Source organism: Bos javanicus, chromosome 25, assembly GCF_032452875.1.
Source record: "Bos javanicus breed banteng chromosome 25, ARS-OSU_banteng_1.0, whole genome shotgun sequence".
In the NCBI taxonomy this organism is placed as follows: Eukaryota; Metazoa; Chordata; class Mammalia; order Artiodactyla; family Bovidae; genus Bos; species Bos javanicus.
In genome coordinates, this window is record NC_083892.1 from 11,365,003 (window position 1) to 11,390,478 (window position 25,476).

At 45.1% G+C, this 25,476-nt stretch overlaps 1 long non-coding RNA gene across 1 annotated transcript; it reads right to left on the reverse strand.

Moving 5' to 3' along the window:
- Nucleotides 1-913: 913 nt before the first annotated feature.
- On the reverse strand, nucleotides 914-25,476 carry LOC133238253 (uncharacterized). Its single transcript, XR_009733487.1, has 3 exons — nucleotides 19,240-25,476; nucleotides 18,915-19,089; nucleotides 914-5,585 (listed from the first exon to the last, which is right to left on the reverse strand). It is a non-coding gene; the product is annotated as an uncharacterized LOC133238253 (long non-coding RNA).

The following is a 25,476-nucleotide window of genomic DNA, read 5'->3' on the forward strand; positions in this document are numbered from 1 at the left end:
CAAGGTCTGCAGGAGATCTGGAAAGTCCCAGCCACGAGGCCCTAGGGTCACGTGGGCTTTAAGCTGGGCAGGTTAATATGGTCCACACCTGGTGAGCCCCGGGCTGACCCTCAGGCAAACTCTCAGCCGGCCTCTCAGCCCTGGGGCTGAGCCTTGATCTCCATCACCTGGGTCAGATCACCTGAGCTGCTGGGCAAACATTCCCAGTCACCCCCACCCCAGACCCACTGAGTCACTGTTGCTGCTGGTGGGGGCTGGGAGGTCTGCATTTTCACAAGCAAGCCCAGCACACATACACACATCTGCATTTTCATAAGCATTCCCAACACACACAGCTTTGGGGACCACTGCTCTGAGATCGCCATCATTCTTGGTGCACATTTTCACATTTTCTTTATTCCCAGGCGAGGAGCCTTGGCTGAGAGAGGTTTTCTTCTTTCTTCAGGTTTTATTTATTTGCTTTATTTATTGTCTTAATGAGCGAAGGTGGGAAATGGGCATTAGCTCTTACCAGGAGCCAGATGCTTCACAGACAAGGAAGAAAAGCTTTATCATTGCAAACCACTCTGTGTAAAAATAGTGGTTCCTTCTGTTTAATCAAGTCTTGCACGTCCACTATAAGGAACTTGCAAACCAGAGCAAATTATAAAATGACAGTCATGCTGAAGCTGAAACTCCAATACTTTAGCCATCTGATGTGAAGAACTGACACATTGGAAAAGACCTTGATGCTGGGAAAGATTGAAGACCGGAGGAGAAAGGGGATGACAGAGGATGAGATGGTTGGATGGCATCACTGACTCGATGGACATGAGTTTGAGTAAGCTCTGGGAGCTGGTGATGGACAGGGAGGCCTGGCATGCTGCAGTCCATGGGGTCACAAAGAGTTGGACATGACTGAGCAACTGAACTGAACTATTATCCCACTAGCTACAGACACCAACCCCATTTAAAAAAAAAATCTTGATTGCTTTAGCACTAAGATTTCTCTTTTAAAAAAAAAAAATTTTATTTATTTGGCTGTGCTGAGTCTTCGCTGCTGCGTGGGCTTTTCTCTAGCTGCAGAGAGCAGGGGCTACTCTCTAGTCGCGGAGCACAGGTTCTAGGGCATGTGGGCTCAGTAGTTGCGATCCCCGGGCTCTAGAGCACAGGCTCAATAGTTGTGGTGCACGGGCTTAGTTGCTCCTCAGCGTGTAGGATCAGAGATTGAACCCATGTCTTCTGCATCAGCAGGCAGATTCTTTACCACTAAGCTATCAGAGAAGGCCCCCAACACCATTGTGATATATTTCCATCCAGTACTTTTCCTAATGCTGGTATCTGAACATAATTGCGAGTTTACCAAAGATCATTTTTTAAAAAATGAAGCTTGATCAAGGTATAATTGACATACAATAAGCTGCTCATATTTAATGTGTATAATTTAAAATGTTTTGACAACTGTATCCACTCATGAAACCATCACCACAAGTAAGATAATGAACAGATCCATCACTCCCAAGTCAATTTTTAAATGGAGTTTTTATTTTGGAACAATTTTAGACTTGCAGGAAGGTTGCTAAGATAATAGAGAGAGATCTGGGATAGCCCAGACCCAATTACCCCTAATATTAATATCTACATACCATGAACGGTAAAGAATCTTACTGCAGTGGGGGAGACACGGGTTCGATCTCTGTGTCAGGAAGATCCCCTAGAGGAGGGCATGGCAACCTCCAGTATTCTTGCCCAGAGAACTGCATGGGCAGAGGGGCTTGGCAGGTACAGTCCATGGGTGGCAAAAGAGTTGGAAGCAACTGAGTGGCCAACACACACATGTACCATGAAACATTTATTAAAACCAAGAATTTGGTATCAGAACACTGCCATTAACTTAGCTACCGACTTAATTTGAATTTCACTAGCTTTCCCACTGACATCCTTTTTTCCCCATTTTTAAAAAACTTTAAATTGTATACTGGAATATAGCTGATTAGCAATGTTGTGATAGTTTCAGGTGTACAGCTAAGAGGACTCAGCCATATATATACACGTGTCCATTCGCCCCCAAACTCCCCTCCCATCCAGGCTGCCACGTGACACTGAGCAGAGTTCCCTGTGCTGTATGGGAGGACCTTGTTGGTTATCCATTTTAAATACAGTGTCGTGTACATGTCCATCCCACACTCCCTAACTATCACTTCTCCCCGTCCTTCCCCGATGGCAATCTTCAATTTGTTCTCTAAGTCTGTGCGTCTGTTTCTGTTTTGTAAAAAAGTTCATTTGTACTATTTCTTTTTAGATTCTGCTTATAAGGGATGACATCCTTTTTCTGTTCTAGGATCCAAGTCAGGATATCAAATTCCTTTTAGCCAAATGTAGTTTGATACTTTACCTTCTATGACTTAACATTCAGTGGGGACAATTTCTTCAAAATCTTGCTTTAAATGAGTGCCTCCTATTTCTTGGTATCAATTTACCGCAGTGCTTGATTTTCCATTTTTTGCTCTTACTAGCAATGTTGCCATGAAAACCTTTGTACTCATATCTTTGTTCACATCTTACATTGCTTCCTTGAGATATTTTCTCTTTCCCCACCCCCCAGCTTTACTGAGATAGAATTGACCTATAATATGATTTCCCTTGAAATATAACTAGTGGGTCAAGGTCCTTTGATATACACTTAACTTTTCATATTCTGAACAGTGCTGAGATTCGGCAACTATTATGATACTTGTTTCAGTGAAGAATCGTCAATGGAGGCTAAAATTAAAGAGCGAAAGTTTGATGAGAAACAGGATAGTCACGTGGTGTCAGAATAGCTCCCCACTGATTCCTGGTTGATTACAAAGGCAGGAGTAGCCACTTGATGGGAGAGAAAGCCTGCAGGCACCGCCTTAATTGAGTGATCAAAGTTAAGGACATCAGAAAGAGACAGACCGCCTTGTGAGCCTCCTCCTCTGACATGCAAAGAAAAACACGAGATCAAGCTGGGACATTCCTGCCAAAGACGTATTACCTGAATTTCGTGATGAGAAAACGCCAGGCAAACCCAAATGGAGGAAAATTCATAACTGGCTTGTGCTCTGAAAAAAACATCAAGATCCCAAAAGGCAAAGAAAGGCTGCAGAACATTCTAGAAGGATGGAGATTAATGAGACATGCCCGCCAAATGCAATATATAATCCTGAATTGGATCCAGAGTAAGAAAATACAGTTAAAAATATTTTTATGTAAAAGATATTATTGGGAAAATTGATCCATGGATTAGATGATAGTACTATATCAATGTTTATCTCCTAACTTTGATAAATATATTTTATGGCAGAAGAAGCATGAACTTCCATCAATAAGGTACTCCAGAAAGACCCATATTAGACTTTTTTTTTAAGTGCTAAAAGGCATATTACGATGCTTTGTAATTCAAGCAACAGAAAAGCTTTATTATCTCACCAAGATGACGGTGAGATGCTTGCATAAAATCGTGGAGTTTTCAACTTACATAAAAGTTGTACAACGGTAACAAAGAATTCCCATATACCTCGCATCCAGAGACCTCATTTAAGGTTTGATAATTTGATGATGCTTTCTAGGACAAACCCATCCACTCCAGATTAAGTGTTGTAACCAAGTTTCATGTCCCTCTAGGCTCCTTCGATCTGGGCTGAATCAAGAAGGAAGGAATGAGAAGATGGAGGGAGGCAGAGGGAGTACAGATTTTTAGAGCATCCTTTTGTTTTCTGAACAAGTTTCTGAGCTGGGAAATTTGGAAAACACAGCAAAACTCAGAAAAGAAGCTAACCTCAGACTCACTTCAGTCAAAGACAAGCACTATTCTCTTTGATGAGTCCCATTTTTATTCTTTGATCATATGTGAGATTATAGTGAATATATAACATTTTAAGAATGCACAGCATCTCTTGGTGAGCTTGCTAAAATACAGATTGTTTTGTGCTAGTCCTATCCCAAGTCTACTGAGTCAGGACCTGCAGGACTGGTGTCCTGGCATCTGTATTCTTAACTAGATCCCAGGGATGCTGAAAAAGACTCAACTTTAAGATTCACTCTTTGTATGCTGCATTTGCTATTTAATATTAGGTCATAAACATGTCCCTCCACTGTTAGGAGGCCTATTCAATCACTTATAGGAGCATGCATTATTTATACTACCCAAATGATATTTTATTCAGTAGAAAATCTTTTAAAGGCCAGCCAGCCTCATAATCCTGGTTAATAACTTGTGTTCGAGGACCTACGTAGAGGTGGATACCTAGCAGGGGCCAAGGGAACATCTGTGGAATCTCAAAGGAACAAGTAGGATCCACGCATCAGTAAATGGAGTCAAGTGGATCCTGTCTCAGAGACGCTCACATATTTTGGGGAGAGAATGAGTTGTGACGTTGCCTTGGATGGTGCTATCTCAGTTCAGTTCAGTTCAGTCACTCGGTCGTGTCCGATTCTTTGCGACCCCATGGACTGCAGCATGCCAGGCTTCCCTGTCCATCACCAACTCCCGGAGCTTACTCTAACTCATACATATTGAGTTGGTGATGTCATCCAACCATCTCATCCTCTGTTGTCCCCTTCTCCTCCTGCTTTCTTCAATCTTGCCCAACATCAGTGTCTTTTCAAATGAGTCAGTTCTTCCCATGAGGTGGCCAAAGTATTGGAGTTTCAGCTTCAGCATCAGTCCTTCCAATGAATATTCAGGACTGATTTCCTTTAGGATTGACTGCTTGGATCTCCTTGCTGCCCATGGGACTCTCAAGAGTCTTCTCCAACACTACAGTTCAAAAGCATCAATTCTTCAGTGCTCAGTTTTCTTTATAGTCCAGCTCTCACATCCACACATGACTACTGGAAAAACCATAACTTTGACTAAATGGACCATCTGCGTGATTTTGGAGCCCCCCAAAATAAAGTATGTCGCTGTTTCCATTGTTTCCCCATCTATTTGCCATAAAGTGATGGGACCAGATGCCATGATCTTAGTTTTCTGAATGTTGAGCTTTAAGCCAACTTTTTCACTCTCCTCTTTCACTTTCATCAAGGGGTTTTTTAGTTCCTCTTCACTTTCTGCCATAAGGGTTGTGTCATCTGCATATCTGAGGTTATTGATATTTCTCTTGGCAAACTGGATTCCAGTTTGTGCTTCATCCAGCCTGGCATTTCACATGATGTACTCTACATATACATTAAATAAGCAAGGTGACTATATACAGCCTTGACAAACTCTTTTCCTGATTTGGAACCAGTCTTTTGTTCCATGTCCAGTTCTAACTGTTGTTTCTTGACCTGCATAGAGGTTTCTCAGGTGGAAGGTAAGGTCATCTGGTATTCCCATCTCTTTAAGAATTTTCCACATTTGTTGTGATTCACACAATTAAAGGCTTTGGCATAGTCAATAAAGCAGATGTTTTTCTGGAACTCTCTTGCTTTCTCGATGATCTGACAGATGTTGGCAATTTGATCTCTGTCTCTATCTACTGAAATTAAAAACACACTTAGCCATGGGCCCGGCATTTCCATGACTTGGAACTGGTTTCCTGTAGATATTTTGAGATCAAGCAAAGATGGATGATCTAAAGAGCTCATGGAAGCATCCCCTGTAATAACAAATGATTGGACACAACATAAATATCATCAAATGACGTGGAAACCGAGTCATGGAGTGCTGGTCAACCATGAAAAGAGCGGGGCAGGTCTCCATGTAGTGTTATCAAGAGAGGTCCAGAACGCCTTATGAACTAGGAAAAAATTATGTGTGTATGTGTTTTTAAAAATTAAAGATAATTGTATTTGCACATTTTTGTATGCATAAGACATTTCTGGAAGGACCCACAAGAGACTTAAAATAGCCATGGCTTGGGAGGAGGTGGCCTCAGAAGTCTGGGGTGAAAGGGAGATCTGCTTTTTATTGTATATTTTCTTGTGCTGTTTGACAACTTTACTATGTGGCTGGCTGTATTATCTGCTTAATATTTTAAAATTACAGAGAACTATATTCAATATCTTGTAATAATCCATAACGGAAAAGAATCTGAAAAAGAATATATATACACATTTGTGTGCATGCTAAGTCACTTCAGTTGTGTCAGACTCTTTGTGACCCTATGGACTGTTGCCTGCCAGGCCCCTCTGTCCATGGGATTCTCCAGGCAAGAATACTGGAGTGAGCTGCCATTTCCTCCTCCAGGGGATCTTCTGACCCAAGGATCCAACATGAGTCTCTTACGTCTCCTGCACTGGCAGGCAGGTTCTTTACCACTAGTGACACCTGGGAAGCCCCCATATATATGTGTGTGTATATATATATATATATATTGACATATTGGATTCTTCATAATGGCTTAGATTGTAAAGAATCTGCCTGCAATGCAGGAGGCCTGGGTTTGATCTCTTGGGTTCCACAGGAGAATTGTATGGACAGAGGAGCCTGGTGGGTTACAGATGATGGGGTTGCAAAAGAGTCGGACACAACTGAGCGATGAACACTTTCTCTTTCATATTAATATATAACTGAATCACTTTGCTGTATACCTGAAGCTAACACAACATTGTAAATCAACTATATGTCAATAATAAGTAATAATAAATAATAAATAAATTAATACTTAAAAAACACTAGCACTAAAGGAATGAATGCATGAATGAATGCTGATGAAATATTAGCTGGGGTGGGAAGGCAGTGATTTGAGAGTGTGCAGCTGTTGGTCCCAGCATGGCATTCCCAGGTGATCCTAACGGGTCTTGACACCTCCTCCTAATTAAAGTGGGTGAGCCAGGGGTGTCTGTTGGGTGGTGATGCATCCATCACCAGCCCCCACTGCAGGGGCAGGTTTGGGTGATGGACATGTAGAACGCAGAGTCTTTGCTCTGCCTGCTCGAAAGTGCAGGTCCAATCCAGAAGCTTCCAGATCAGCTCCCACACCACTGCACTTCTCCTTGCTGCCTCCGTGTAGCCCACTTGTCCTTGCAAACTGCTGACTCCTCCTCCTGGGTTTATGCAATGTCTTCTGTGTCTTGAAGTCCATCCCGCGTCCAGTCTAAGGTGGGGATCATGGGCGTAGGCACAGAGGGCAGAGACAGGGGCTCAAGGCTTGCTTCCACCACTTACTGTGTGGCTTTGGGAAACAGACCTAACTTCTCCGAGCCTCCCTTTCCTCATCTGTAAGACGGCACTGGTCACAGTATCGATCTGAGTTCCCTGGTGGTCTAGTGGTTAGGATTCAGTGCTTTTCACTGCTGTGGCCCAGGTTCGATCCCTGATTGGGGAACTAAGATCCCATATGTCAAGGAGCAACTAAGCCTGAGCACCACAACTACTAAGCCCGAGAGTCACATCTAGAGAGTCCACGCACCACAGTGAGGGATCCCACATGATGCAATGAACATCCCGTGTGCTGCCACTAAGACCCAAGGCAGTCAAGTAAATAAATATATATTTTAAAATAATAATAATAAAAAATCCTGGTCAGGGAACTGAGATGCTACAAGCCCAGTAGCACAAAGAAAAGAAAAGAAAAGTCTACCTATCTTAAGGGGACATAAGTGTTTAATGTGATAATCTCTAATAAGAGCTCACCTGGGCTTCCCTGGTGGCTTAGAGAGTAAAGAATCCACCAGCAATGCAGGAGACCCAGGTTTGATCCCTGGGTAGGGAAGATCCCTTGGAGTAGGAAATGGCAACCCACTCCAGTATTCTTGTCTGGAGGATCCTATGGACAGAGAAGCCTGGCGGGCTACAGTCCATGGGGTGGCAAAGAGTCAGACACGACTGAGAGACTAACACTTTCACTTTTTTCCAATATCAACTATTCATTTAATTAACAAACATTTATCAAGTACCTTCAGTTCAGTTCAGTCACTCAGCCGACTCTTTGCGACCCGATGAATCGCAGCACGCCAGGCCTCCCTGACCATCACCAACTCCCAGAGTTCACTCAAACTCATGTCCATCGAGTCGGTGATGCCATCCAGCCATCTCATCCTCTGTCATCCCCTTCTCCTCCTGCCCCCAATCCCTCCCAGCATCAGAGTCTTTTCCAATGAGTCAATTCTTCGCATGAGGTGGCCAAAGTATTGGAGTTTCAGCTTCAACATCAGTCCCTCCAATGAACACCCAGGACTGATCTCATTTAGAATGGACTGGTTGGATCTCCTTGCAGTCCAAGGGACTCTCAAGTGTCTTATCCAACACCACAGTTCTTAGCCTTCGCCAATTCTTTTTGCTAAGAACTTGAGATTAAAAAAGTTTTAAGGTGAAATGGTTTTTCCTCTTAAGTAATTCACAGTTGAACAGGAATGGGGTCATACATCATATTTAATAAATTGTTTTCAAAATGCTTCCAGATTTATTAACATCTTTGATTTTGACTATAACCCTATGAGGTAGCTCTGATTACTCACATTTTCAAAAACATTTACTTTTATTTATTTAGTTAACTGTGCCAGGACTTAGTGGCAGCATGCAGGTTCTAGATCCCCAACCAGGGATTATACCTGGGCCCCCTGTTTTGGGAACTCAGAGTCTTAGCCACTGGACCACCAGTGAAGTCCCTGATGACTCATGTTTTATAGATGAGGAAATAAAGGTTCAGAGACCAGAGCAGTGGACTGTGATGAAGAGGAGGCTTCTGGGAAAAACACACCTGTGTTTCTCCTGTGCTCCATCACTACTGTCACACTTCACTTCTAGTACCACATGCGTGGGTTTTTCACATGTCAGGCAATTCTCTGCAACACCAGTCAAGTATGCTACAATCCACTTTCAACACGACTCAGAGTGCAGACCCCGCTGGTTCAAGGATCCATCCCACCCGTGCCCCCACCAACTTCAGACACCAATCACGAGTAGTGGGTCCCCAGGTTAACTGTAATGTCTTCTAACTTGGCTGCAAATCAAAGGTTCCCATGACCTCTTTCTGGGGTTCCATAGTTTGCTAGAACAGTTCACAAAAACTCAAACAAAGAGTGATGCAGGGCATCACGGAGACACAGCCCATTTATGGGCTTCTGGAGTGCGTGGGGGCCAGACACACATGACCCTGTGACCCTGCAAAGGCTCCTCTCTACCTGAACCAAGTTCAGGTCATGGGCCTTTCTGAACTGGAGGGTTGCTGAGGGCATTGGCTTGGTATTCAGGTACCCCAGCTATGTGCTTCTCCTTGGCTGACCCTCCAATTCTCTTCTGAAAAAAGGTGCAAGAGTTTCGGGCTGCAAGTCACAGAATGCCTGTCTAAAAGTGGTCCAAATAGCAAGGACATTTATCCTGTCCTTGAATGAGCAGCCTGGGGTTAAGTGTCTTCAGAGTTGCTTCACTCAGCCCTTTGATGATGTCTACACAGACTCTAGGACAGTTTCCCCACAATTTTTGTTTTGTTTTACCTTCCTCCATGGGTTGCACAAATGCCACAAGCTCGTGATACCCAGAAGCAGGCAGGGAGGGAAGGAGGGGTTCTTTGAGCACAAATCCTTCTTTTAACCTGAGAGGAAAGTCTTTCCCCAGAGCCCCTGCAGGCTCCCCCTTACATACCATTGGCTAGAACTGGGTCACGTGCCCCAGGTCTGGTAATTTCAGCCTAAGCTTCCTTGCCATAGACATCTTTGCCTCAAGCACTTTTGCTGCAAATGTTTCACCACATAGCTAAATGGCAATTTTGCCATGAAAGATAAAATAATCTGTTGAGAGTGTGTTTTGACAGTTTGGTTTTCAACTGGTTGGAATTTGCTAGCACTTCTTCCAGTCAGTGATGTTATTGATGGCTTTATCAAGCTGAAAGATGATGAGGATTTGCCCAAGAATTGTTTTCTTATTTTGAAATGCACTACATCGAAGGAGAAAGAGGCTGAGGGCCTTGAAGGTTCGGAGTTGAACCCACATGTCCCACAGAACTTTGGAAAACTATGAATGGACGTGTGACGGTAAGTCAAGACCACAATGTGTAAGCTTTTCCTGACATGTTGTAAATCTCAGTTACAATTATACACCCTGTTATTGGGAAATTAGCACCTCTCAATTAAGGAAGACCTTTTAGTGAAAAAGTGCATCCTGAATGAGGAAACAAATCAAGAAGCAAAAAAAAAGCATAAAGCACAAAAGGCACTGAAGACAAGTGCTTTGGTGCAACCACAAAATCAAATCAGTTTTTTTGCATGCAGTCGCCATGAATCCACACATATTTTAAATGGATTCAAACATTTTGTAGTTCACAATAACATCTTTTAATTTTGTTAATCATTTCTCATGTTTCGTTAGGTCCTCTTTAAAGCCCCTCTTTCACTTATCATTATTTTACCTTTTACAGAAAAATTGCCTTATGGCCAATTAGTTATGTGGCAAAAAGGTCTGTGGAAAAATTGCTACAGCAAAGATGTCCATGGCAAAGATGCTCATGAACCGTCATGGCCATGCCTGGACCAATCACTGGATGCTGCCAGCCTCATCAAATGCCACTGTCCCCACAGTGTTCCTTGAATGACATGTTTCCTGCCTGATATAGGACCTTTACATGTCATAGTCCCTGTGCTTGGAGTAGCCCCTGTTAACACCAATGCCACCCAGTATCTCAATTAAGTTTTTCAAGGCAAGTTTTCACTGAACCTCTGTAGGCCTCCCTATCCTTCTTGGCAAAAAGCATTCATATTATTTGCTTGTGTATCTTCCACAATTCTGTGGGGAGGCTGTGCTCAGCTGGATGGTTCTTCAGCTGCTCTCACCTGGCCTCATGCAGGTGCTACAGCGATTGTGACCAGATGGCCTCACTCACAGTCTGGTGCCTTGGAGGGGACGGCTGGAGGGCTGGCACTTCTCTCTCTCACGTGGTCTTTCATGTGACTTGGGATTCTTTATGTGGTGGCTATATTCACACAAGCGCAAAACTGCCACGTTTTCTGGAGGCTTGGATTCATACTGATGTATGGATCCAATAAAGCCATTATTTCTGCTTTATTCCATGTGGTTAAAATGAGTCACAGGACCACCCCTGGTGGGAGTAAAAGTCTGGTACGGGTGTGAGAGGGAAGGTAATGGAAAGAATGCCTCTTTGGCCCACTGCTAGACTAGATTTTCTTACAGGGTCATCCTAGCTCTAACATTCCAGAATTATACATTTTTCAGTAAATTTGCTGCTGCTGCTGCTAAGTCAGTTCAGTCGTGTCTGACTCTGTGCAACCCCATTTATGGCAGCCCACCAAGCTCCCCCGTCCCTGGGATTCTCCAGGCAAGAACACTGGAGTAGGTTGCCATTTCCTTCTCCAATGCATAAGAGTGAAAAGTGAAAGTGAAGTCGCTCAGTCATGTCCGACTCTTAGTGACCCCATGGACTGCAGCCTACCAGGCTCCTCCATCCATGGGAGTTTCCAGGCAAGAGTACTGGAGTTGGGTGCCATTGCCTTCTCCATCAGTAAACTTAGTACCCACTTAATTGTCTAACCCAGGACATAATGGAAATATGTGTCTCTGGTCTCTTTGTTCCTTCTTTGTACTATCTGCTTCTTTCCTAATAATGTAGAGATTATTGCCTAGAGGGAATAACTGTAAAGCATTTAGCCACATCTACAAGCTTTTGCTCCCAGAGCTAATGATTTCAGCCTTGTGAGATGTGAGTCACCTTCTCTTTTTCTCCAGAAAGACATTGAAAAGCCACCTTTTCAGAGGCAAGGGGTCATTAACAATGGGAAAGGGAAGGGCCCCTTCCGTTTAATGTGTGGATAAAAGTGGGGTGCTGCAAATAGCCTTTTAGCATGTGATCACAGAGGTGGGACAGGCTGTCATGGGCTTCAGTTGCCTTGGAAAGGAAGCCACAGGTTCCACTGCAGAAAAGAGAGGTAGGGCGTGGAGCAGCATCCTCCCCAGGGGGTCAGGAGGCTGACAGCTCTTCCCCAGCCCTCCACCAGAGTCTCTGCCAAGAATAGAGGGATGGGTTGTGGGGCTGACCCCGGATGCCATTTCTGACAGCTTTATAATTACACCATCTATTTGTCAAGTTACTGGTAACCTTTTGATCTTCTCACTGAGGGGCGTGATGTGCCTTTTATCCTAGCCTGATAGTCTAATCATCACGTTCTTTTTTTCCCCCTCTCTGGTCTTCTTGATCACATAGACCACAACCCTGGATTCTCAGGGCCCACTTGGATTCTCTTTCCTTCTGCTTTTTTCCTATTGTTCAATTGCCTTGAACAAGCCCCATCACCTCTCTGAAGTCAGCTTCCTATTAGTGAAATAAAGCATTTTGATTGGATCATAAGCATTGGTGACACAGAATACCAGACTCAGGCAGCCACATCTCTGACCAAGTCCTCATCCTGTGTCACAGGGGGGCCCGCTGCGGAACATCCCCAAATGGTGTTCCCATGGGCATCTGAGCTGCCCGCACAGTGCACCTCCACCTGAGCCACAGTGACCTTTTCTAACTGTAAACTGGATCATTTCACTTCCCAGTACCATCCTCACACCTTCCAAGACCAACCTCCCTGCTCCCCGAGGACCCACGTGGTCCAGGGTCTGCCCACTTCTCCTCTCTATTTCATGCCATATCCTCTCTGTCCTCCAGCCTCCCAGCCTTTCAGCTCTTCAAATGCCCCATGCTCCCTCTGGTCACATCAATCGGTCCTCTGGCCTAGGAAAGGTGACTCAGTGGTAAAGAATCCGCCTGCCAGTATAGGAGACACAAGAGACATGGGTTGACTCCCTGGGTCAGGAAGATCCCCTAGGAGAGGAAATGGCCACCCACTCCAGTATTCTTCCCGGAAGAATTTCATGGACTGGGGATCCTGGTGGGCAACAGTCCATGGGGTTGCAAAGAGTCAGATGCAACTGAGCACACAGCCTACAACAGGGGTTCTCACATTACAATGCTGCACATTACAATCACTCTGGAAACTTAAAAAAACCCAAAGGGCAGCCAAGATGGAGAACCAAGAGTCTGGGGCGCCCTGTTTCCTTTCTTCATCTCTTACTAATAATGTCCTGCCATCCCAGAGGCCATGTGAAAGTGCCATCCTTGGCCCCTACCTATGTCTGAGTTAGACCTCTTATTACTTTCACAGAACCAGGTTCTGTGTTTTCAGAGCACACACCTCAGTTTGCAATTGTCCACTCATGAGTGTGATATTTATTACTGTCACCTGACTGTGATGGCCGGCCTTCTAGATGGGCCCCAATACTCTCTACTTCCTGGTATTCAGACCCAGTGTGGCCTCTTCCCACAATGCACTGATACCAGGATTGGATTCTATGACCAACAGCATATGGCAGAAGTGATGGTAGACCACTTTGAAGATTAGATTTTAAGGGATGTCCTGGTGGTCCAGTGGCTAAGACTCCATGCTCCCAATGCAGGGGCGCTGGGTTCAACCTTGATTAGGGAATTAGATCCTAGCAGCAGCAATTAAAAATCCCGCAAATAAGATCCAGCACAGCCAAATAAATAAATATTAAAAAGAAAATATTAGGTTTTAAAAGACTAAGGCTTCTGTCTTGGAGATTCTCTTTGGTCACTTACTTCAGGGGACACCAGCCACCATGTCATACGGACCCGCTAGACAGCCTACGGAGAGACCCACGTGTTGAGGACAAGGGCCTCTGACCAACCGCCAGCAAATAAGAGTCACATGAGTGAGCCTGGAAGTGGATTCTGCAGCTTTTAGGTAATTGCTGTCCCAGCCAATAGCTTGACAACAACTTCATGACAGACCGGGCCTGAACCACTCAGCAGAGCTGCTCCTATATCTGCAACCTTCAGAGAATGTGAGATAATAAAATTTATTACTTTCACATTTTGGGGTGATTTTTTTTACACAGCAGTAAATTACTAATACATTCTCATAGTTCCATAAGCATGGAGACCATGGCTATGATGCTCACCACTCTATTGCCAGAGTCTATAGGAAGGCTCAACAAAGATATTTTAGAATTTGTCAATCAAAAAATGGCTCCAGGGGCTTTCTTGGTGGTCCAGTGGCTAAGACTCCCCGCTGCCAATGCAGGGGGCCTGGGTTCAATCCCTGGCCACAGAACTAGATCTCGCATGCTTCAGTTAAGAGTTCATATGCCACAGCTAAGAATTTGCATGCTGCAACTAAGATGTGATGCAGCCAAACAAGCAAATTAATATTTGTCTAAAAACGCTTCTCGAGCACCTCCTCTGGGCTGGCGCTGGACTAGGAAAGGGAGATACAGTGGGGAAGGGGATGGTGTCCTGTCCTCAGGGCATCTACTTTCCAGTGGGATTTGGTGAATAAGTGAGATGTGGAGTCTAGAAAGAGGAAACAGTTGGAGCAAGAGTGGGGAAGCTTGGAACACAGAGACGTGTGGTGAGTTAGAGAGGATTCAGTCATGAGCAAAGGGGGTTGGGGCTTCTCTGGCTGTGCATGGGCCTCAGGGAGGTCATGAACCCATTAGCCTTGTGTGTAAAATGACGTGCAGATGTGCCTTTGGGACATAGAGGGATTCTACATGACATTAAAGTCTCAAAAGGAAGGTAAAGGATAATTGCTGTTGTTGTTCAGTTGCTAATTCATGTCCAACTCTTTGTGACCCCCTGGACCGCAGCACACCAGGCTTCCCTGTCCTTCACTATTTCCTGGAGATTGTTCAGATTCATGGCCATTGAGTCAGTGATGCCATCCAACCATCTCACCCTCTGCCACCCTCTTCTTCTTTCACCTTCACTCTTTCCCAGCATCAGGGTCTTTGCCAATGAGTCGGTTCTTCACATCCGGTGGCCAAAGTATTGGAGCTTCAGCACCAGTCCTTTCAATGAATATTCAGGGTTGATTCCCTTTAGGATTGACTGGTTTGGTTTCCTTGCTGTCCTAGGGACTCTCAAGAGTCTCCTTCAGCACCACAGTTCGAAAGCATTAGTTCTTCGGTGCTCAGCCTTCTTTATGGTCCAACTCTCACATTCTTTCATGACTACTGGAAAAACCATAGCTTTGACCATATGGACCTTTGTTGGCAAAGTGATGTCTCTGTTTTTGAATATGCTGCCCAAGTATGTCATAGCTTTCCTTCCAAGGAGCAAGTGTCTTTTAATTTCATGGCTGCAATCACCATCTGCAATGATTTTGGAGCCCCCCAAAATAAAATCTGTCACAGCTTCCACTTTTTCCCCTTCTATTTGCTGTGATGTGACCAGATCCCATGATCTTAGTTTTTTTAAGAATAATAAAGGATATTAGGCCTAGATGAATGCTATAGGCGAGTGCTGTGGACTGAAAGTTTGTGTTCCACATCCTCCCCTCCTCACATTCATAAGATGAAACCCTTACCCCAAGGTGATGGTATTTGAAGATGGGGCCCTAGGGAGGTGATCAGATCACAAGGGTGGCTCCCTCATAATTGAGATTAGTGCCCTTGTAAAAATGTGAGAGATAGCGTGCTTCCTCTTTGCTCTCTGCCATGTGAGGACACAATAAGAAGGTTGTTGCTGTTGTTCAGTCGCTCATTCGTGTCCCACTCTTTGCGATCCCATGGACTGCAGCATGCCAGGCTTCCCTGTTCTTCTCTCTCTCCCAGAGTTTGTTCAAACCCATGTCCATTGATTCAGTGATGCTATCTAACTATCTCCTCCTCTGTTGTCCCCTTCTCCTCCTGCCTTCGATCTTTCCCAGCATCAGGGTCTTTTTCATTGGGTCAGCTCTTCACATCAGGTGGCCAAAGTATTGGAGCTTCAATTTCAGTCCTTCCAATGAATATTCAGGGTTGATTTACTTTAGAATTGACTCATTTGATCTCCTTGCAGTCCAAGGGACCCTCAAGAGTCTTCTTTAGCACCACAATTTGAAAGCATCAGTTCTTCAGCATTCAGCCTTCTTTATGGCCAATGAGTAGGTATGTGTTAAGTCACTTCAGTCATTCCTGACTCTTTGCGACTCCATGGACTATAACCCACCAGGCTCCTCTCTCCATGGGGTTTTGCAAGCAAGAATACTGGAGTGGGTTGCCATTTCCTTCTCCAAATGAGAAGGTGGCCATCCACAAATTAGCAGACTCCAGATCTGCCAGCATCTTGATCTTGGACTCCCAGCCTCCAGAACTGTGAGAACTAAATGTCTTTTGTTTAAACCACTCAGTCTGTGCTCATTGGTTCTATCAGCCCAGACTAAGGCAGGGAGGCAGGTGGTGGTCTTCCAATGCAGCCAGTTCCTATTCTTGTGGGCAGGAAGGCAGAATGGGGAGAAAGTTGGACTTTGGGTTTAATTATGTGCTCTGACATCCACCATCTGCAGACTGTGGACAAGCTACCATCTGAAGCCTCAGATTCTGCACCTGTACACTGAGTACTAGAGCAACAGCTTCATTTTCTCATGAAAATGGAATAGGACATGGATGTCAAGCTCTGAGCCCAGAGCCTGCTGCCCAACAAAGGCCTACTGACAGCTGTTAAGATCCTTAATGGGCTGAAAGAGATTTGAGTTCTGATGTCTTTTTTCTCAGGGCTTCTCTGGTGGCTCAGTGGTAAAGACTCTGCCTGGAATGCAGGAGCCCCAAGTTTGATCCCTGGGTTGGGAAGATCCCCTGGAGAAGGAAATGGCAACCCACTCCAGGATTATTGCCTAGGAAGTCCCATGGACAGAGGAGCCTGGGAGTCTATAGTCCATGGGATCACCAAGAGTCAGACACAACTGAGCAATTGAGCTGCTGCTGCTGCTAAGTCGCTTCAGTCGTGTCCAACTCTGTGTGACCCCATAGATGGCCTCCTACCAAGCTCCTCTGTCCCTGGGATTCTCCAGGCAAGAACACTGGAGTGGGTTGCCATTTCCTTCTCCAATGCATGAAAGTGAAAAGTGAAAGTGAAGTCGCTCCGTCGTGCCTGACTCTTCACGACCCCATGGACTGCAGCCTACCAGGCTCTTCCGTCCATGGGATTTTCCAGGCAAGAGTACTGGAGTGGGTTGCCATTGCCTTCTCCGGAACAATTGAGCACACATGCCTTTTTTCTCAATACTTTTAAATGAAAAAATTCCAAATATAATGAAACATTGTAAAGGCTTTGCAATGAACACAAACATACCCACCACCCAGGTCCTACCATTAAAGTTTTGCTGTATCTGCTTTATCATAGAGCTATCTGCCACTGTCTAGCAGACAGCGGTGTTGCCTGACTGATGTTTTCAGACTGTAATTAAAAATCTTTACTAGTTAAGAATCCTTAATTCTTCAAAGCTCAATGGAACTCTGGCATTGAGGAATTCAAACAAGTCCCTTGCTCTTTTTCCTTTTTAAACAAAAGCACATGGTGAAATTTATCAGCATCAATGAATATTTGTACCTGCTCTAATCCTTTAGGTATTGAATGGCTTTCCTTTCTCCTGGGTTCGATTTCATGACAATAAATGGTACCCAGGGCACATTGCTGTATTTAAAATGGATAACCAACAGGGACCTGTTGTGTAGCACTGGGAACTGTGCTCAATGTTATGTGGCAGCCTGGATGGGAGGGGAGTCTGGGGGAGAATGGACACATGTATATGTATGGCTGAGTCCCTTCCCTGTTCACCTGAAACTACCACAGTATCCTTGCCTGGAAAATTCCATGGACAGAGGAGCCTGGTGGGCTACAGTCCATGGGGTGGCAAAGAATCGGACATGACTGAGCATGCACGAACATCACAGCATTGTTCATCAGCTTTACTACAATACAAGATAAAAAGTTCAAAATAAATAAATGGTACCTGGGGGCACAATGATTGCATTGGTGGTTTGAGCTGAATTTCTGACACTTAGCAAACTCACCCCAAAGTAGACAACTGGTTTTTGAGCCCTTGAGGAGCCCAAGTTGAGAGGAGATCTGCGAGGTGTGTGGGACAGAGAGGCAGAGACGTTTCGGATTTCTAGCTCTCCAGGATCTGGTGTCATCATCATCAGACAAACCCATCATGCACTGAAAGGGCATCATAATTATCAGCCCTGTTGGGGGGGGATGTTGCTGAACTGTCTACACAACATCAACAAGCTTGTTTTCTTAAATCGTAATGAGAGACTCTCCACAGGGGAGCTAGTTCATAACGATGCTCCCTATGACACCGCTCCCTGCGCACAAGCCAGCCAGACGGGAAACTGCGACCAGCAGGGCAGAGGCTGCCACTAATTAGACATGACATCAGCATTTAGACTCCGCTGGCCAGTGCTGCCGGGAGCAGTAAATTAAGCTAATGAAACTTTCTTTTCATCTGCACCAGGAGCTGTGGCAACTCTGTAGGTGAGTGGGGTTGGCTCAGAAACTCCCGCTGGATATCTCTGTGGGGATGTATGATTTTATTGGGCTTCCCTGGTGTCTCAGTGGTAAAGATTCCGCCTGCAATGCAGGAGACTCAGGTTTGATCCCTGGGTTGGGAAGATTCCCTGGAGGAGGGCATGGCAACCCACTCCAGTATTTTTGCCTGGAGAATCCCATGGACAGAGGAACCTGGCGGGCTACAGTCCATAGGGTTGCGAAGAGTCAGATACAATGAGGCTACCTAGCATGAATGCATGTGACTTTATTGCTAGAATTTGTTGGAAGGGAGAAAAATACTTAACTAAGTTGTATTAATTAAATGGATAAACTTGGTTGCATGTGTCAGAGGAGACAACTTTAGAATGGGAGTTGCTTGCCAGGCTATGACTCCAAGAGGAACAGAAGGACTTCCGTGTCGGAGGACGGGCTGGGGTCCTACTTGGTGACATGTGCCCCGCTGTGCAGCTGAGGGGGGATCTGCGTTGTTTACACCCCTTCTACCGCAGGGGGCTGGAGACTTGTCCCCTGCCAGACCCCAGAAGGACCACTTTGAGTCTTGGTTCAGTGTGGAGGTCATGGGTTCTGGAACCACACAGCTGGATTTTGATTCCCAGCCCTGCCATTTATAAGCTGTGTGATCTTAGAAAGTTCCCCCATGCCTCTGAGTCTCCATTTCCTTATTGGTAAAATAGAGATAATAAAAGTACTTACCTTGGACTTCTCTGGTGGTTCAGTGGGTGAGAGTCCATCTGCCAATGCAGGGGACACAGGTTCGATCCCTGGTCCAGGAAGATTTCACATGCCGTGGAGCAAGGAACCCCATGCGCTGCAAGTACTGAGCCCGTTTGCTGCAACTACTGAAGTCCATTCGCCTACAGCCTGTGCACTGCAACGAAGAGTAGCTTCCATTCACTACAACTAGAGAAAGCTCAAGTGCAAAAATGAAGATCCAGTGCAGCCAAAAATACATAAATAAGTAAATAAAAAAATTTAAAAATATCAGTTTATCAGTCAACTTCTAAAAAAAAATACTTACCTTAGAAGGGTTGTTTCAGCATTCAGTGAGTTCAGGCACGTGAAGTGATCAGAAGAGTGACGGGTCATTCAGCTGACCTCCTTGGCTCCTTTGTCCTTTTGAGCCCGAATTGTAAAAATGCCAACTGCGTGCATGTATGTGCTGTCCCTTCAGTTGTGTCCGGCCCTTTGCGACCCCAGGGACTGTAGCCCTCCAGGCTTCTTTGTCCATGGGATTCTCCAGGCAGGAATACTGAAGTGGGTCGCCATGCCCTCCTCCAGGGGCTCTTCCTGACCCAGGGTTCAAACTCGAGTCTCTTCAAGCCTGCCTTCCCTCTGCCCTAACCCCCTCTGCTGCAGCCCTTCTCACGTCTGTCGTAACGATGACCAATGATGTTATCCTGGGAAGTCAGGAATACAGATATATTTTATAAGGAGGCTCAACACAGGAGGGGCTGGGGGCGGTGTGGCTCTTCATGATACACTACTGGGCTTTATGTGGGGGTGGGGGTGGGGAGTCCAACTGTGATGTTTGATGATTCGCATCCTTATCCTCTACACGTGCATATTCTGCATCTAATATGCTAACACATTAAAGAATACGTTCATTTCGACTTTACAGGGAAGGTACTATATTGTACCCATTTTAAAGATCAAGAAACAAAGTCCTGCCAAAAGGCCCTTACCTGCCAAAGGCCACAGAGCTACTGAGTGAGTCACAGAGCCAGGAGTCAAGCCCAGATGGGCTGACTCGGTCCCATCAACATGTTTTCCTTCTGGGCCTGGAAAGACTCACTGGAGGGAGGGAGATGGGCTAGGAGGCTGCAGCAATGGTTCAGTGAGCTGGATGGAAGCCGTGGCTACACGGATGCCACTCGCTGAGTGCCCACTGTGTGCCTGGCACAAGGTTAAGTGCCAAACATGCATTGCTTAGCTTAATCCTCTCCGAGATACCCTTATCATCCTACAGATAAGGACGTGAAAGTCTGCAGGGGCTAAAAACACACAATGTCGGGCAACCACTAGTGACCAGATGGTATCTGGGTCCACAGTCTGCGTTGGGGGCTGTCACTACTGCGGCCCCTGGGGGTCACTGCAGTGTTGGGGTCGTGAGAGATTGGACATGGGGCAGTGGGAGAGGGAGAACCTGGTTTCTGATTCTCGGCAGATGGTAGGGAGTTGTTGGCACTTATCAAGGCAGGGAACAACAGAAGCGGAAGTGGTTTGACAAGGGAATTGAGTTCTAGAGATGTCGTGCTTGAGTCCACTCTGGGCCACTGTTATGGGTCTGGTTGGCATTTGGGAGGCTGTGAATCATGGGCTTAGAAGGTCATTGCATTTTAAAAATGGTGTATTTGGGCACTGTCATCACGAAAGTGACAACTGATGCTTCCTAAGACAGAAAGGGGCAGAGAGGGCTGTCCGGGATGCAGGAAGCATCAACGTTTAAATTGTCTCACTGCTCCCCATCAGTGGCCAACAAGAAGCCGTCCTGTCCCCAGGGGCTCATCACCTTCTCTGACAGACACTGGAGACCAGGGAAGTGCAGGACTACATGGTAAGTACAGGACAATGTCATTGACAAGGCTCTTCAGGAAAACCGTGACAGCGAAAATAGGTGGTTTAGGGACACAATGTTCCAGTTTGATAGTTTCCACAAGAAGCAAATCCAGAGAGTCTTTCAAAGACATTATAAGAGATAAAATGGATGAATTTCTCCATGAAAGCTTGAAAGAACAGCTTCAGAGCTCAAAGAGAGACTTTGATAGACCTGGGAGTAAGCCACACCTTGAATGTGCCCTCCTTCAATGTCTTCAATCCCATTGAGTCTATCTGGGGCAGAGATCCTATGAAAGCCAGATGGTTACCAGTCTATGCAGATGGTGGCCTTTGCCTAACAAGACAGAGGTGAACTGAGCATAAATCCAGAGAGTCTAACCCCCTCACAATGAAGCACAAGCAGACAGCAACTCTGAGAAACGAATTCACAGGACACAGAATATGCCTGTCAATTAAGCAATCAACCCCAGGCTCCTCCACTCTTAGCATCGCCAACCTGTCCACCCTCCTCCATCTTATCTCACGGCCGAGGCTGTGCTCCTCTTCAGTGTCCCTGGCCCATCAGTCATTTCCTTTCCCACTCCCACATTTTTACGCACCTTCTCTCGATTGCTGCTGCCTCTGGTAACATGCTCAACCCACACTTTCTCCACTTTGCCCTCAACCTACTCCCTTCCTGCTGCTGCTGCTGCTGCTAAGTCACTTCAGTTGTGTCCAACTCTGTGCGACCCCAGAGACGGCAGCCCACCAGGCTCCCCCGTCCCTGGGATTCTCCAGGTAAGAACACTGGATTCGGTTGCCATTTCCTTCTCCAATGCATTAAAGTGAAAAGTGAAAGTGAAGTCACTCAGTCGTGTCCGACTCCTAGCGACCCCATGGACTGCAGCCCACCAGGCCCCTCCGTCCATGGGATTTTCCAGGCAAGAGTACTGGAGTGGGTTGCCATTGCCTTCTCCAACTCCCTTCTTGAGGTCTCTGGAAAAACTGGACTTTGCTGATTCTCTTGTTTACTATTCACACCTTCAGCAATTTATTGGGTGGTGTCCAGTTAGGCGAGCATTCACAGTCACTGATGGTCCTAAACCCAAGCTCCTGTATTTCTTTGTGATTGGTGCTGGTTATTGGGTTATATCACTGGTATATCTGGTTCTGGCCAAACCAGATTCTGGATGACTGGGGAATGTTTCCCAGTGATTGACTCTGGGTAGTAAAGACCCACCCCACCAACTCTGTCTTCCTGTTTTTGAACATGGTTCTATGAGGATGTAATGCTTGGAACTGTGCAGCTGTCTTGTCAGTAGGAGTCATGAAGTCCTCAGCACAGAACCCTGACACACTGAGCTGCTGGAACATCTCAAAACCACAGACCTTAGGACTCAGGACTGATGTATGAAAAAAAAAATGTACCCCAACTTGTAAAGTCACTTCTGATCTGATATTGTTACCATCAACTAGAAGCATTCCAATTGATGGAGTGTGTGCACTTTTACAGATGAGGAAACTGAGATGCAGTGAACTGTGCAAGACAACACAGCCATGGCACAACCTGAGAGCCTGGATCCAAACCTCGGTCTGACTTTGGAGGCACAGTTGTTCTGGAAATAGCACACCACAGGACAGAATGCCTCCCTGGCAAACGCTGAACACAAACACTGCTCTCTCCCAAGCTGGAATAAGTCCTTCTTTTCTAAAATTATTTCTAAACAACTTTACTGAGATACAATTTATGTAAAATAAACTGTTAAGCTGCACATATTGACAATATTTAATTCAATGAGGTTTGGCAGATTACACACCTGTGAAACAGGCACACAGGAAGATACAGATCACACTTTTCTCACTCCAAGTCTCTTTGTGCCCCCTTTTCAAGCCATACTTGCCTCCACCCCGATTCCCTAGCAACCACTGACGTGTTTCCTGTCACTATAGATTAGTTTGTATTTTCTAGACTTTTATGCAAATGGAACAGACTTAAATGTATGGGGAAAAAATGTGGCTTCTTTCACTCAGCAAGATATCTTTGCGACTCATCTGTGTTATTGCATGTATCAGTAGTTTTTTTTTTAATGATGAGTGGAAACAGTGTCAGACTTTATTTTTCTGGGCTCCAAAATCACTGCAGATGGTGACTGCAGCCATGAAATTAAAAGACGCTTACTCCTTGGAAGAAAAGTTATGACCAACCTAGATAGCATATTCAAAAGCAGAGACATTACTTTGCCAACAAAGGTCCGTCTAGTCAAGGCTATGGTTTTTCCTGTGGTCATGTATGGATGTGAGAGTTGGACTGTGAAGAAGGCTGAGCCCCGAAGAATTGATGCTTTTGAACTGTGGTGTTGGAGAAGACTCTTGAGAGTCCCTTGGACTGCAAGGAGATCCAACCAGTCCATTCTGAAGGAGATCAGCCCTGGGATTTCTTTGGAAGGAATGATGCTAAAGCTGGAACTCCAGTTCTTTGGCCACCTCATGTGAAGAGTTGACTCATTGGAAAAGACTCTGATGCTGGGAGGGATTGGGGGCAAGAGGAGAAGGGGACGACAGAGGATGAGATGGCTGGATGGCATCACTGACTCGATGGACGTGAGTCTGAGTGAACTCTGGGAGTTGGTGATGGACAAGGAGGCCTGGCATGCTGTGATTCATGGGGTTGCAAAGAGTCGGACACGACTGAGCGACTGATCTGAGTACCCCATCATAGGAATATACTACATTTTGCTCATTCATTCAGTTATTGATGGGCATTCAGGCTGTTTCTAGTTTTAGTTATTATTACAAATAAGGTACTATGTACAAATTTTGGAGCTTAAGTATGTCTACAACTTTCTTAGGTAAACATTAGGCTGGTGCAAAAGTAATTGTGGTTTTGTGTTGTTGAATTTGCTGCTTGATATTGGAATATATTCTTAAATAAATGTGGTTATGTTGGACATCACTTTAATGTGGATTTCTCACTTTGTGTTTTTTTGATAATGACATTACTTGCTGTTCATTTTACATTTATTTTAGACTATATAAATGATGTTAGACAAAAAGCAAATTCGAGAGAATTATTCCAGTTCAAAATGGGTTGTAAAGCAGCAGAGACAACTTGCAACATCAACAACGCATTTGGCCCAGAAACTGCTAATGAATGTACAGTGCGGTGGTGGTTCAAGAAGTTCTGCAAAGGAGACGAGAGCCTTGAAGATAAGAAGCATATTGGTCAACCATCGGAATTTGACAATGACCAATTGAGAGCCATCATTGAAGCTGAGCCTCTTATAAACACAGAAGAAGTTACAGAAGAACTCAACATCAACCATTCTATAGTCGTTAGGCATTTGAAGAAAATTGGAAAGGTGAAAAAGCTCAATTAAGTGGGTGCTTCATGAGCTGACCACAAAAAAAAAAAACACATCATTTTGAAGTGTTGCCCTCTCCTATTCTATGCAACAACAATGAATCATTTTTTGATCGGATTGCAATGTGTGACAAAAGCAGATTTTATATGACAACCAGTGATAACCATCTCAGTGGCTGGACTGAAAAGAAGCTCCAAAGCACTGCCAAGAGCCAAACTTGACCCAAAAGAAGGTCATGGTCACTGTCTGGTGGCCTGTTACCCTCCTGGTCAGCTACAGCTTTCTGAATCCAGCTAAAGCATTACATAAAAGTACGCTCAGCAAATCGATGAGATGCACCAAAAACTGCAATGCCTGCAGCCAGCATGGGTCAGCAGAATGGGCCCAATTCTTTCCCATGACAATGCCTGATGACAGGTCACACAACCCACACTTCAAAAGCTGAATGAGTTTGACTACGAAGTTTTGCCTCATCTGCCATATTCACCTGACCTCTCACCCACTGACCACCACTTCTTCAAGTGTCTCAACATCTCCCTGTTTGCAGGGAAAACACTTTCACAGCCAGCAGGAGGCAAAAAGTGCTAAGGTCTATCGAATCCCAAAGCATGGGTTTTTATGCTACAGGGACAAACTTATTTCTCATTGGCAAAAGTGCGTTGATTGTAACGGTTCCTATTTTGATTAATAAAGATATGTTTGAGCCTAGATACAATGTTTAAAATTCGTGTTCTGAAACTTCCATTACTTTTTAATCAACCTAATACCTAGGAATAAAACTGCTGTGTCATATGGGGGACTTTCATTTTTTAAGAAATTGTACAGGATTGTACAATCCTAACATGCTTGTACAGGATTTTTGTTTATTCACTATTCACAGAACACTTCTGGTACTTCTGCTCATCAGATATTAGGTTTTTTTTTTTTTTTCCTCCCCACATGAAACAATTCTGGGAAACGCACTGGGTGTACTACAATGTGACTCAACTCTGACATTATCTACCTAGATATCAGGTCAGATTCCAAAAGGTAAGGTTCAGCGCCACAAGACTGCCTCACTGCACTTCAGATGCGAGTCCAGGTCCTTCTGTGCTTCTGACTGATCAGCTCTAAAGTCGAGGTTCCCACAACGCCCTTGTCGGGTTCAACGAAATTTGCTATAGGGCTCGTGGAACTCGGGGAAACATTTCACTTACTAGATCACTGGCTTATTCTAAAAAGATATAACTCGGGAACAGCCAGATGAAGAGGTGCACAGGGCAAGGTGCGTGGGAAGGGGCGCACAGCTTCTGTGCTCTCGCAGTTGTGTCACTTCCAGCACCGTCACCTGTCCTTTGGGTTTTCATGGAAACTCTGCT